Genomic DNA, 11,652 nt, shown 5'->3' with positions numbered 1-11,652 from the left:
TTGTGCCTCAAACTTTGTGGCAACATTTTGAGGAAGGCCTTGTTCTGTTGCATCATGACTGTACTGCTGTGCACAAAGCCAGGTCCATAAAGACAGGGTTTGAAGAAGAATCTTGAGTGGCCTTCACGGAGCCCCGACCTCAACCCTACTGAACACCTTTAAGTGGATTTTCGGCTGTCATTGGGCTGGAAATGTTTCCAGGACCTGGCAACCCTGGCTGGTTAGTCTAGTTGAAGCCATGGTCAAATGAACATGGACACTCTGCTACATAATTACACCATTTTTACTCTATTTCTTTGGGCAGAGAGAGGGAAACCTGCTGAAATTCACTGAAAGATGTTGGCTCAGTACAGAAGTGAAAACAGTATGAGACAATGAAAAGATTATGAATAGGTGTGAAGGTTTAAACTGGGAAGAACTAATGTAACCGTCAAGGCTTGATCTGGTCGTTCATCAGCATCATCATGCACACAAGCCCTCATTGTTACAGCAAATGCCTTCATCAGAGAAGACAGACGGATTATGCCGTAAACTGTGGCTTCACATTTGAATATCAGCTATTGATGTGTACGTGCCATAGTGCTTGATGACTTGGGGTACCATACAGTTTGAGCAAAACAGGTACCCAAACAGCTTACTGATATGCACAAGCAACAGTGTCTTGAGGTTGTGAACCAAATTCTGAAACATTATGAAGGAGATCCGAGCGGATTGTCAAAGAAGATGAGACATGGGTCAATCACCGTGAGCCAAAAAGCAAGAGACAAAGTGTGCAGTAGAAGTACCCATCTTCTCCAGTAAAGAAGAAATTCAAAAGATAACCCTCCTCCAAGAAAATCATGATGACTTTCTTTTAGGACATGAAGGGTCCTGGAATATGTTTTAGGAACATGGACAATCAGTGATCACTGCAGTGTTATGCTTGGAGAGAAACTGAAACCTGCAATTCACAGCAACAGAAAACCAACTTGCTGCTCCGTGACAGTGCAGATCCTCATACAGTGGCCACAATGGTGGAGCCAATGCAACAACTGCACTTTTAATAGTTTCCTAATCCCTTCGCAGCCCTGATCTGGCACCATGCGACTGTCACATCTTCGGACTGTTTCAAGAGGTTGTTTGCAGTCGCAGGATCACCTCTGATGATGAGGTTAAGGAAGCAGTGCAGACCTGGACTCACGAGCAGCTGATAGGCTTCTTCTCCCAAGGTTATTGGAGTGATGCAAGAAGAGCACAGACCTGCGGGAAGCCTATGCAGAGAAGTGGCAGAAATGTTGTGTTCATATGCTCACAGTTGCCAGTATTAAAGGGTAGGGTGCCTTTACTTTTTGATTCTCCCTTGTATCCCGTTTCCATTGTCACACACGTGCGAATAGGAGGCAGCTGAAGGGCTTAAAGAATAATGGTAGCACATCTGCCCAGGGGACATGCGGGGTGCACTAACTCTCTTTCTAAGTCCCCTGCAGACCTCTCCCGGGAAATCCCAACAGGAACAACTGCCTCAACTTGGGACACGTCACTTCCAGTCCCGGCCCCGAGGACGACATCACTTCTGGGCCAGAGGATGACATCACTTCCCCCAGACCTCCTATAAAGCCTCACTCCCTTCCGCTGGAATTCAGTTCTGCTTTAGACTCAGTCTTGTAAACTACTCTGGTCTTACAATTCTTTACTTTTGCAACCAGGAACATAATATACGTGTGGCTGCCCCAAACCTTTCCCATGTCTGAAGTCTTGTCTTGTTACATCATATATATTGAATGGACTGGGTAACTGTTAAGGAATTAATGTCAGTAGCATCTAACAGAACAGGTAAAAAGCCTTCTACAGAGAGACAGAGTCTGAACAGTGGCGTGGCTGGGGCAAGGGGACATCTGTCCCCGGGCGCAGCATCCAGGGCGCGCCAAATTGATGTTACGAAATTTTAGAATTAAATGTTCTCCATTCTTAAATGCACTAAAAAGTAAATAAAAACATCCGCACACTCAGTCCATCACTCCATCGGTATGAGGATATCTTTTTCCTATGTTTTTTGTCTCTTTCTGACTTCGAAGCACGTATTAGTTCTATATACCCAACAGACAATAATTTATCCCCTCTGCTACTCTAACATGCTTGACTCCCACCCAGAAACATTTTTGACGTTATTAAACAGGTCGCGTGACTGACATGAGGCATTAGTGTATCATTGTCTAAGTTGTTGCAAACGCCATTTCTGTGTGCCATGTGATTTGTGTTTATGTGTTTGATAGAAAATTGATTGGGCTGTGGTGAAGTATTCTAGTAGATGGCTGCAAAAGTCTAGACGTTTTCCCCATCATATTTTCGTACGAATAAATTGTAAGTAATGCAGTTTTTATAAATATATAATCATTTTGCTTTATAATTTGCTATATACTTTCTTTAAAATAATTTTTAAATGTGGAAAATGAATTTTTCCTTACAAAAACTAATGACGGATTTAGATTTTAAAGAACACGAGGCGGTGTTGTCATTTTCGGGGACTTATATGAAATTTTTTCTTAAAATACTATTATTTTTAAAAAAAAATTAAAACTTTTCTTTCCCTTCCCCATTGCATTTTGGCAAACAGGAGGGGGCGCGAAATCTTAAGTTGTCCCCAGGTGCTGAAAACCCTAGCTACGTCTCTGAGTCTGAACAGTGCTGCATGGAGCATTAGTGCTAGCCAAAATCTACATTTATATTCACGTGAAAAGTTCAGGAGCAGATAGTAAAATACAATAAAAAAACAGACTGATGTGTAAGGAGATCCTAAGCACACTGAACAAACTCCAGTAAAGTGCGACTTTAACACGCAGCTCTCTCGGTATACATCAGCAAAGCAAAGATACACATCATGAATGAGCTCTTTGCAGATGACACCAATATAACTGCGATAACAAATACCGAGGAGGCAGCAAAGCTGCTCAGAATGACAAAATTAATTGAGCAGACTTTTATAGATTAGATAAGTCAGCAAGAAAAACAGAAATGTGCATGAAGTAAGAAAGACGACAATGCTGGACCTGGACTGTCACCGTCACTGCAGACTTTCTAACCAAATTCTTATTTTTGAGGTCAGTCTTTGCTGTTAATTGAAAGTCTCATTTAATTAATGGTTAGTCTGCTCCCTGTTTGTAGGAACAGAAATATACAGCAATAGAAATGTTTGACTTGACAGAATGAGAATAGAAATAAGCCACATAATTAACTGACATTGGAATAAAAACCTGGGGATGCTGTGATCATCCAGGACCAGCATTGTGTATCACTTACATGCAGGCTAAATTGACTTCTGTGTGTTTAAAAGCTGAGAACATTGTTCTAACTTCATGGATAAGAGCATTTGGGCATTTTAAAACATCAGGAAGTTAGCTATAGTTTAGCCATTTAATTAAACAAGAACTTAAAGTGAGAGCGTCTATTGATTGAAATGAAAACCAGCAGCTCCTGAGGCAGTTCAGGATGAGGGTGCCATCCTCTGATGTTGCGAATTTGTGAGCCTCTGAGATTTGAGAAACAAACTTTTTGAAGGGCTGTCCTTCAGGAAACCTGTGCAGCGGAAAAAGATGCTGATGGGTGTGTGTTGTAAATAAATCTAGCAGGGTTCTGTCTAAACTGTATGATGCATTAATGAGACTGCTTCGGCGACATTTGCAATTCTAATAACAATTGTACAAAGATGATATACTGTACATACACTCTATAGAGAAGAAAAGCTAAATGCATGCCATGATTAAAGGACAAGGCCCAATCTGACCGGCAAAGAGGACTTGAGTGTTGTTCAGTGTTATTTATTTGTATACCTAATTCAGGTTATTAAAGTTATCTAATGAATTTTGAAAGCTAATACATGGAGATTCTTTCATGTATGTAGTTTGTCTTATGCACATAGTTTTAAATAAAAAAAAGAATAAGTGCATTCAAAACAGGCAGCAATTCTTCTCATAGAGTACCTGAAGTCATCGTAATATCACCAGCACCAGCATCTTCTGTTAGGCAAGATATAAGGGAAAAGTGAATGGAATCAGTTTGCCACCTGGAATAGTGAAGAGATTGTTATTATATTTCTATACTTTGTTTTAATTTATACAATTTTAGCTCAGATCAATAAGTCTTTTGTTGTTTGTTTTAGAATGCTAAAATTAGTTGACAAAATACCGAGCTTTCAGCCATTCTCAGAGTGTCAGGAGGAACTGTCGGCTGCCACTGGAGCACATTGATTGCAGTCGGACTGAAAGTGTGATAGAGTTCTTTTCTAAACCCTCCTTTGTTCAACAAAGCTTTAAGTGCAAACAGCTTTAAGATCAATAAAGTAACTGTCAAGGAAGGCACAAACTTTCAATATTAGGATGATGCGTGGAAGCCACACTTGTACAATTGTGTCCTTTTTGTGGCCCTCATTTATCATCAGGCTTTAAATGTTTTTGGGTTATCATACAGAATTAAATGTAAAGTTGCATTAGTCTAAGTATCACATAACTGGCGTGCGGACAGTCCAAGGGTTTAATCAACCACAAAAACTACTATCACCTAAAACAGGTGTGGATATATAACTGTATCATGTTAACGCATGCTTGCAGAGTTTGGAACTATTCTAGATCACGGGATGTAACCTAACTGAAGGCGGGTTAATATGACCATCTTTTTACTTGCACAGAGACTCTCTGCCATTGACTGCCATTATTGTTCATTGTCTCTCTACAATGACAATCATCCTAATTCCAGTACTGCTCTCCAGTAGAAGTTCTTGCAGCTTTAGGGTCAAGAGTGTACTCGACACCAGAGGAAGTGCATGCAGGACTGAGGCTAAAGAATTTTGGGAATCTGGAACAAACTCCCAAGACATTTGTTGAAATAATTGAAACAGAAACATTGACAACCTTTAAGAAATATCTTAAAGAGCTTAACTACGAGTAGCTAAACAAGCAAGCTTGTTGGACTGAATGGTCTCCTTTCATTTGCCAAACTTTACAAGCAGAAAAGTACCAAATCTGGTTTGATTATCAGCTTCTTCAGGCTGTAGTGTTGCACTGAATGATATAGCTGGCTGCTCTTGCACTTAAAGGAAAAGATAAAGCTCAAATGCCACGTAAGGAGAAAAAAAGACAATAGGATTAAAATTTTCAAAGGAAAGTGGGTGATGAGCCAGTGGACCACCTTCTTTCAACCTGGCAATAGAGCACCTTGTTGCTAACAATGGAAACATCGATACTATGTATACTCACCAGGGGCCTCATGCATAACGCTGTGTGTAGAATTCACACTATAACGTGGCGTACGGACAAAAGCGGAAATGTGCTTACGCACAAAAAAATCCAGATTCATAAATCTGTGTGTATGTCAACTTCCAACATTTTTTCTCTACATAAATCCCAGTCAGCGTGAAAAGTAACGCTCGTGCATGCACCTGCTGTCCCGCCCCAACTCCTCCCAGAATTACGCCTCTTTGAATATGCAAATCAATATAAATAGCCCTTAAACTCAGCATTCTGTGAAAAGGCAATGGCAAAAGCACAGGGGAAAATAGAAGAATTTCAGTGAATACCAAGTGGAGACAAGGAAAAAGTACTATTTGTTGGTTTAAACAGTTGTATAAACAACAAAAGGAAGTTGATCGAGTGACATGGCGTGTCAGAGAAACTCAAAAGATCAAGTTCACAAAGTCACACAGTGCCCGAAATAAAAAAGAAGTTGTCAGATATCAAAGTCGCCGTGAAAAGGCGAGTCGTAGCCCACCGTCTGAGTGTCATATGAAAGCTTATTAGGGCACAGAGAAAAAAAAATAGGGACACAGTGGGGGGAAAAAGCATGAAATGTCAACTTTAATCTCGAAATTTCCACTTTAATCACATAGTTTATTTTGTCATTAAAATAGAACATCATAAACTTCATCTTAAAATCATTTAATTTACTAGTTTCTCAAATTCCATTGTAACTAAAGTAGCACATTAAATGCTTTGTTTTGTATTTGATGTTCTATGTACTATGTAGCTTCGTAAACAGGCTTTCTCTTCCTCCGACAGGACACAGAATCCATTACATTCATGATATTACAGCTCTCTGAATAATTAAAATACTGAGATATATACTTAATATTATTGTCATTATGATAGGAGTTAAAACATGTTATTAAACATGGGAACACGGTGGCACAGTGATAGTGATGAGCTGACGCCTCATCCAGTGATTGTTTATGCCTCATGCAAGATGCTTGCTGCAACCTTCAATGAAATTATTTATTGTAGCAGTACTGTCTCTTTCAAACGTACTAACCTTACTTTTCTTTCTCCAAATACCCAATCGCCACACAATCAGCTAGCTCTATAATAGACGTTAAGCCATCTGTAAGCTTAGAACGCCGATTCTTCAAAACTTTTAAAGAACATCGAAATATCTTCGTAGTACATGTTTAATTATTCTATCCTTCCAGTGTCGTGTGTCATGAGGCAGGATCAATCCGTGAACGGAGCGCCAGTTACTTGCTAGCGATGTGACACCGTGTACTCACATGTTTATTTATTAACAATGTAGATTATTTAAATGAAGTTAAAGTTTTATTTTGCTCTATTTCATCTTAAAAATGATATTGTCATTATATGTAAATGCGCGCTTTGTAATGTGGCTCAGGTTGTGCAATATTATAACTGTATCGCAAGTTTACAGTGAGGTAATTATATTTATAAGTACAAACAGCTCTTCTGGGAGCTTTTGATGGACTGATTGAGTGTGTTTAGAGTTCTTGGGTTGAAACTGTTTCTGAAAGGCTCTGAAGCGTTTGCCGTATGAGAGCAGTTCAATAAACAGCAAGGCTGAGTGTCCTTAATGCTGTATACCGATAATTCTCTTTCTGATCAGCTGCTGCTGTGATTCACACTCAGATACAGTGATATCAATACTCTGAGTGGTGCAGTGAGAGTAATATGGAAAAAGATCATCCGATGTGGCAACCCCTAACGGGAGTAGCTGAAAAAACAAGAAGAAGGTGCAGTGAGAGTAACAACGCTAAAGCAGCTATGGTATTTAGAACAGTTTGACCATTCTGTGGACCGTTATATTGTTACTGGTTAATTACAATCAGATGCATTAAATTAATAAACAATATGTGGTTAATTTCAGTGTATTTATAAAGCCGCGTCAGGGATGTGGATCTAAAAAAGAAAAGCAAGCCACACTGGAACAGTAGCACTGCTTTGATGCTGGGTCACGCCAGTTGGCAAAACCGAGCGCAGAACTTGCGTACACCAGGGTATGAGCTACCGTGGAAATGTGCGTGGCTTTCCACCAAGTTTAGGTTTTATATATCGCGATTTGAGTGTGGAAACGTTTGTACGTAACATTTTTGCACGTACACACCGTTAATACATGAGGCCCCAGGTGTATCAAAGAGATAGTGCATGCTTTTTAATGCATTACTGCTTCAGTATATAAGCTTAAAGTGGTGCTTTCACTCCTGGAGACATTTGAGAACAACACCCAAAACCACCAACTTCCAAAACGAGAGAGGCTGGCTGGGGCAGGAAGAGCACTTATGACATGGCACTTCATTCTGATACCTAAACAGGCGTAAGGAGAGGGAACATAGAAGAAACAAAATGAAAATGATGAAATTTGATACAGCATCTCATTGGGGAGACAAAACAAGGTTTGAAATACGCAACTCAGCAGTGGGGCTTAGATGAAAAGGTGAACATGCCATTCTTTAAAGACTCTCTTCTGGCCCCTACCAGCAGGTTTATGACTCCCCTCACTGAGAACCTTAAATAATTGTCTCATTCCAAGTGTGCTTCCCATGGCCTAATCAGAAAATAGATAATTGAGATGAAAAACAAGAAAAATCTTTTACAAATTTTCAATATGATCTATTAGAAGTTGGTTTTGCAGTGGGAAGTATGTGGGCACTGGGACCTCCGAGTGCTAGGAGCCTGATATTCCTCCTGATATGAAGTTTGAACAATGGTGCATCGTGCCCCTTCCTGGCATGCAAAGTGTCTCCTGGCATACGTTTATCAGTTCTTTTAGTGCATTTTGTTGAATTCTTTTAACATGGAAGGGAGAGGAGGAGCAATGGATGAGGACAGATTTTTGTTTTTGTGCATTGTTAAAACCTATTTCGGGCAGGATGCCATAACATCATTTTAATGCAGGTAAATATTTGTAAAAGTATTCCATGCTTGCCAGAATCTCTTGTGAGCACTGAGAGACCTTGGTAACATAGCCCTTTGGAAGCCAGCCCTGGACACAGGCAGGCAGACACCTCCATGTCTCAAAAAGCACACGTTTATTTATATACATGTAGAAAGTCCACAGCACACAGTGCCCCTGCACCAATCACCCTTCTTCTCTGTCCTTTACAAGGTCCTTCACTGCCTCCACTCCTCTCCACTGAGCTCTGTCCTCTTCCTCCCAACTGCAGCCATTGAATGGAGGGAGGCAGCCCCTTTTATATACCCCTGGATGTGCTCCAAGTGTCTGATGACCGACTTCCGGCAGTACTCCCCAGTGTGGCGGAAGTGCTGCCCTTGCACCCGGAAGCACTCCGGGCATACACCATCCCTGGTATGTCAGCACTTCCTGGTGTCCCGGAAGTGCTGTCCCCCAGGGATCGAGGACCGGCTGAGAACCCAGGGAAAAGAGGCGCCGCTCTCCTGGTCCCTCCTTCGTCCCGGCATCCCAGCGGGGCAGGGCTCCTGGCTGTCTATGACACCCTCCAAACCCTAGCAATGGCACTCCCATGCTGACTCCCTTTTTTTAGCTTTTTGTCACAAAGATGGACTGTATCGACATTTGGTTTCCCTTGATTTAATGCGGCTGGTTCTGTGATGCCTCTCCTCTGCTGCTTTTCAGTAATTTACAGAAGTCCAAACCCTACACTTGGTACAACCTTGGGCTCCTGACGACTTTTAGCAGAAGGCAGAAAGCAATTGTGGGTGGCTCACATTTCTCACGTAGCAGGCCCGCCACCATCCCCTAATCTCCGATGGCCACGTTACAGCCTGCTAAGGAACTTTTTCACTAGATCTTAATTTTACTACCTTGCAGATTCCTCTTTTCAAATCTTTTTAAAAACAGACTAAGGCCATTTGTTTTATACCTTTTAAGGAATGTCCCAAGTCATAATAATATGGAATGAACGGCACTAAAACAGGCTTTCCTCTAAATGCTTTTTGACTTCATCACCAGTTATTTATTAATTCCCGTCTTTTGCTTTGTTATTGAATCTCTAAAGTACTTAGGAATTAAATTAGATAGTGTTTACCAGCATAAACTGCACACCTTGAGGACAGCATCTTCTGCATTATGCTCTCCATGTACATTTGAAATATTAAATGGAATATGAAGACTTGCATTTGTTGACTATTATATCGTGTACATAAGCTGTTGGGACTTTTGATTTGCCCACTTCCCAAAGTGTTTGTGGGGGACACTTACTAAGTGGTATTTTTATCTGACTCGAACCTCATTCTCATTATATTCTGTTTTAAATTGCTCGAATTCCATGATCGTCTCTTACAGTCCTCGTATGGCAACTCTGTTAATGTCTATGCAAAGCTCTTCACCAGCCGAGTCATGTCACTAGAAGTAGGCCAAAGATGTTTGCCTTAACTGAATTCTACACTGTGTTGGACAACAGAATTCTCCAACGCAACGGGCTGCTCCAGAAATTGAATCCTGAACACTCGGTGTCGGTGGATACGCAGATTATTATTGGCCTCTGGCAGATGCCACATAATGGGCACAAATCCTGACACACTGTGGCATTTCTGCTGTCAGAATGCACTTGGCGCTTTGTGTCAGGCTGTGTCTCTAGTGTATGGGTTCGGGTAGAAGATCAGAGCTGCTCTTTCCTTTTCCCTTTCACTCTGATGCTAGATGATGCCCCCCACTAGAAGGGGCGGAATGACCAGCTCCAGGTGCCAGACTGTGTGAATACACGCAAACCAAGCACCCTCCATCCAACACATTAATAGTGGCAATCAATCCAGGGCCAGGACATTCTGAGAGAAGACCACTAGCTGGTTCAACGCGGTGCTACACATTAAGGCCTCTGTTCCCCTTCTGGGGTGGTTGAACAAGAGCTATGACCAGAGTGAGGGTCTTGGTTTGCATTATATGACAGTGTGTTGTCTTTGAATCTGAAAGCCCTGTGCAGATTACAAACTACAAATAGTCAGCATGATAAATAAATAGAAAATAGATCACAAAATTTTAATGGGCATATCCTTGCACATTTTTAATAAATTGTCATCCTATGTGCTGCTTACTTCACTGGAAATGAATCCCCCCTCCATTCCCGAAATAAATTAATCAAGCATTTGGTTGACTATTAAATATTACCATGTAGCCTGACCTGAAAGGTGTGGTTTTTTTAATTGTATATCTGCCACCGTGTTGCTTACCCAAGTTAACCTTCCAGATGAAGTAAGGCGAGAGACCCTGCTGGGCAGCTTCTTAACACTCCGCAATCACAGGACTGGAGTCCATGTGCGAGAGGCACTAATGATCTTACACTGCACTATTAGACCGACTAGGAAATTATAAACGGTGGTCTACCCAATAGCAACCCAAGTCAGTTTAACTGGAGTGGTGGAACAAGCGTCGAGTTTCAGAGCCAACCTGAGGTACAGCTGTGGTGACTATGTCACTTCTGATAGTCACGAGATAGCAACAGAGGCCCCCTGAAAGCAAAAACGCAGCAAAATGTTCAAAGATAACAATACTGATAAAACTAAATGAAAGCACACAAATACTTTAAGTACAGGAGTGTGTGCTGCAGCTTCAGAAAAACCTCAAAATCGTGAAGGTCATCAGGTGAAAGAAAATGCTGTGGTCCTCCAGACCCTCCCATGCTTGTCTCGTTTGTGTTTGTCTTTTTTTTTTTAATTTCTATTTTACGGATTGAAAGTTGTGTTCTGTTGTGCAGTAACGAGATTTCCATGACGCTTTTACTGTGTTCTTCACTTGCTTCCGTGTTTTCTCTTGTTCTGCATTGTAAGACAACCAGTCGAGGCTTACCTGTGGTAAGACGTCACTTTAACACCTCACTTTATGATATAAACAATCAGTTTTCTGCAGTATTTGCTACAGTTTATCTAAATTATATAAGTCCACTTGACCAGCATGTGTGAGTCAACCAGTGAACAACCTTAGATTAAATCCAGTTTATTTTATTCATTATCAATATCATTTCTGCTTCAGTATTCCTCGTGATGGTTGCAGTGGCTGATCTATGAGCTAACTAGGCCTCTCTATCCCTAGCAACTTCCTTTATCCCCTCATGGGTTATTTCCGGACACTTCCATGCTAGTCAAGAGATATAATCCTTTCAGTGTTTCCTGAGTCTGCTCCCAGATCTCCTCCTGGTGAGCAGTGCCTTGTGTACCCCCTAAGTGAGTCTGCTGGGGGCATCCAAAGCCCATGCACAAGCCATCTTGATTGGCTCTTTTCTAAGGTCCTCATATATTGCTAAGCTTCTTCTGCTTATATGTAAAAAGTGAGCTCAGTAGCCCTGCACAGGAACCACATTTTGGATTCTTGTACTTGCAATTTCATACTTGCAGCCACTACCCAGAGCTTGAGACTTTAGATAAGAATTGGGAAGTGGACTGACTGGTCTTCACCCAAAGCTTTAGCTCACATCTCAAGATAACC

The sequence above is a fragment of the Polypterus senegalus genome, chromosome 9 (genome assembly GCF_016835505.1).
Source record: "Polypterus senegalus isolate Bchr_013 chromosome 9, ASM1683550v1, whole genome shotgun sequence".
Classification (NCBI taxonomy): Eukaryota; Metazoa; Chordata; class Cladistia; order Polypteriformes; family Polypteridae; genus Polypterus; species Polypterus senegalus.
The sequence above is the reverse complement of the archived record's forward strand: the minus strand, read 5'-3'. Positions refer to the sequence as shown.